This window comes from Pongo pygmaeus, chromosome 7 (assembly GCF_028885625.2).
Source record: "Pongo pygmaeus isolate AG05252 chromosome 7, NHGRI_mPonPyg2-v2.0_pri, whole genome shotgun sequence".
Classification (NCBI taxonomy): Eukaryota; Metazoa; Chordata; class Mammalia; order Primates; family Hominidae; genus Pongo; species Pongo pygmaeus.
The window spans coordinates 26,500,594-26,504,472 of NC_072380.2; positions in this window are offsets into that span (position 1 = coordinate 26,500,594).

The following is a 3,879-nucleotide window of genomic DNA, read 5'->3' on the forward strand; positions in this document are numbered from 1 at the left end:
GTCCAGCTAAGTTTTGTATTTTGCAAGTATTTTGTTGAGTAGTTTGCCGATGTTCATGAAGGATATTGATTTATAGTTTTTTTATATTTTAATGTCACTGTCTAGTGTAATGCTGATCTCATAAAATGAATTTTCCTCTCCTGTATTATTGAAGAATATGGACAAAATTGGTACAATTTCTTCCTTCAGTGTTTGGTAGAATTCGCTAGTGACAAATTGTTAAATACCATTCTATCAAAGGTCACATCACTGAGTCACTGTAAGGAGAACGTTTGTCTCTTTTCAGAATTGAAATGTATTTCTGCTCTACTCACTAAATCACTCAGCAGAGTTAACAGAATGAAGCATCATAATTTGAGTTTGTCAAACACCATTTTGCTCTCTTACAGTATCTTTGAAAATGTTAATTTGTTAGCCCAAATCTATATCAAACTTTTGTTGCCCAACACTTAACTTACCAATGCCTAAAAAGATTCACTGATCAGGTAATGTAGTTGTTAAGTAACACAGAGCAAAGTGGTTAGGACGTGCTGGACTACCACACTAGGAATCCTGTGAGTTTAAGAAAATATAATAATGATAATTGCTTTTTGAGACACGGTCTCACTCTGTCACCCAGGCTGTAATGCAGTGGCCTGATCATGGCTCACTGCAGCCTCAACCTCTTGGGCCCAATCCTCTCATCTCAGCCTCCCAAGTAGCTGGGACTACAGGCACCTGCTACCAAGCCCAGCTAACTTTTTTTTAAAGTTTTTGTAGAGATATTGCCCAAGCTAAGCTTCAATTCCTGGGCTCAAGTGATCCTCCCGCGTCTACCTCCCAAAATGTTGGGATTAGAGGCATGAGCCACCACTGTGCCCAGCCTAGAAAATAGAAACTTCTCCCTCCACCTCTCCCCTTCTTCCCTCTTCTCATCCTTACTTCTTTCTGTCCACTGGCAGCCAAGTGCTGACCTATTTGCAGACAAGTTTATTTGGTCTTTGGATGACAATGCTTCTCAACAGTCACTCCTCAGCTCAACCACACTTACTAACTCCCCTTCCTTCTGTAACCATTTGAGTTTGTACCTCCTCTTTTGCTTTAAAATTACAACCAAACCAGGCAAAACTACTTGTAATTGGATATGGTATTATGGAATCAATGCTCAAAAATTAATTAATAGTAAAACATCTTGCAGAGCACAGCATCGTTTCTGTTTTTCTTCTTTTCTTTTTATTTATTTATTTTATTTTTGAGACAGTCTTACTCCATCACCCAGACTGGAGGGCAGTAGGGCAGTGGTGCAATCACAGTTCACTGCTACCTTAAACCCTGAGCTCAGGTGATCCTCCCACCTCAACCTCCCGGGTAGCTGGGACTACAGATGTGCACCACCACACCCTTTTGTATTTTTTGTAGAGATGGGGTTTCACCATGTTGCCCAGGCTGGTCTCGAACGCCACTGCACTCCAGCCTGGGCGACAGAACGAGACTCTGTCTCTAAATAAATAAATAAAGTAATTGGTAGGGCAAGTATATTACCTTATTTCTTATGAAAATTAATCATCTTAATAAATCAAGTAATAGTATTTGTATCCAGTAGCTATTGCCACAATCAAGTAACAGAAGTACAACTATAGCTAAAATGAGAAAGGTAAATATTAGGTGGGGATATCAGCTGGGCGTGGTGGCTCATGTCTGTAAGCCGAACACTGGGGGAGGCCAAGGTAGGTGGATCACGTGAGGTCAGGAGTTAAGACCAGCCTGGCCAACATGGTGAGACCCCATCTTTATTACTAAAAATACAAAAAAGCTGGGCATGGTGGTACATACCTGTAATCCCAGCTACTCAGGAGGCTGAGGCACAAGAATCGCTTGAACCCGGGAGGTGGAGGTTGCAGTGAGCTGAGATCCTGCCACTGCACTCCAGCCTGGGTGACAGAGTGAGAACCTATCCGAAAAAAAAAAAAGGATATGATCAACTAAAAAATGGGTAGTAGAGGTAAAGGTGGAAGAAGAGGAATTATACTAATTTCATTACTGTTCCTTGCTGGGCATTAAAAGAAACTAAGGAAAAGAAAGATTAGGAGGATTATATAAATATATAGTTATAAAGGTAACTAACTGAACAAAAATTAAAATTTCATCAGGCGAATACAACTAAGCAACAATAATAATAGTAAAAACCCAAACCATGATCTTAATATTGAGGTTGAACTGAAGACAAAATTATGACCACTTTATAGTGATAAACAGGGATAGTTAAGAATATCTGTGCATCAACTAAGGAATGAAGATACAAGAAGAAAGAAACAGGAGTAGGAGATATTAATTTACCTCTTGAAATCCATGACATGTAAAGGGGGAAAATAATCAACTATGAAAACTTATATGACATTAAGGTGGTTCCAACAGATACATCAAACCTGATTTGTGAACACAAACTACACCTTCTTTTCAAATACGGGATAGTCCCCAAAAGGAATCATAAGTTAGGCCCCAGAGAACACCTAAAAAAAAAAAAAAAAAAAAAAAAATTCCCGAACTAGAAATGATACAAAAACAAAATCTGACCAGGGAAAAATTCTTAAATACCCAAATTAATAATGATATAAGTATCAAATATATAAGAAGCTAGGAAAGGATGAGGGTGACTGCCAATGAGTACAGGGTTTCATTGGGGGGATGGGGGGTGGTGTGACAAAAGTGTTCCAAAGTTAGACTGTGATGGTTACGTAACTCTGAATATATAAAAAACATTGAATTGAACTTTAAGTGGATGAACTGTATAGTATGTGAATTATATTTCAGTGGGGCTGTTAAAAAACAAGAATTAGGAGGCTAGGCGCGGTGGCTCACGCCTGTAATCCCAGCACTTTGGGAGGCCAAGGCAGGTGGATCACGAGGTCAGGAGTTTGAGACCAGCCTGGGCAACACGGTGAAACCCCGTCTCTACTAAAAAAAAATAGAAAAAAATAGCCGGGCGTGGTGGCGGGTGCCTGTAATCCCAGCTACTCAGGAGGCTGAGGCAGAAGAATCACTTGAATCCAGGAGGCGGAGGTTGCAGTGAGCCGAGATTGTGCCACTGCACTGCAGCCTGGGCAACAAAGCTAGACTTCATCTCAAAAAAAAAAAAAAAAAAACCAAGAATTAGGAATAATACAATTACGAAGCAGGAATTCAATTCAAGAGTCAATAAAATAAATGATTAGGTAATATAATCCAGAAAAAAACAGAGGACAAACAACATAAAATAAGAAATCAAAGTAACATCCTATAGAAACAGAGATGACCTTCCTAAAAGCACCAGGCCCCAATGTTTCCATAGGGAATTATAACATCTCCTTAAAGAAAGTAATTTCAATGTCATCTACATAAGACCAGAGAAAAGGAAACTTTCTAATTATTTTCAATAAAATGAGTATAGTAAACTGGGTGAAGTGGCTCATGCCTGTAATCCCAGCAGTTTGGGAAGCTGAAGCAGGGGGATCCCATAAGACCAGGAGTTCAGGACCTGCCTGAGCAACACAGGAAAACTCTGTCTCTACAAAAAACACAAAAAAATAGCTGGACATGATTCCAGGCACCTGTAGTTCCACCTACTGGGAAAGCTGAGGTGGGATGATCACTTGAGCCCGTGAGGCTGAGGCTACAGTGAGCTGTGATTGTACCACTGCACTCCAGCCTGGGTGATAGCATGAGACCTTATATCAAAAAAATAAAAATAAAATAAAATCAAACAGCATATGATTAATAAAAAACTTTTTTTTGAAAGTTTAAAACCTTTTAAAAGGAGCACCTAAAAGGAAAATAGAACAAAGTGGGATCTCGTAGTCCTGACTGGGAAAACAATTCTATAAATATGTCAATAATCCCCTCAATTTTTTTTTTATTATTTGG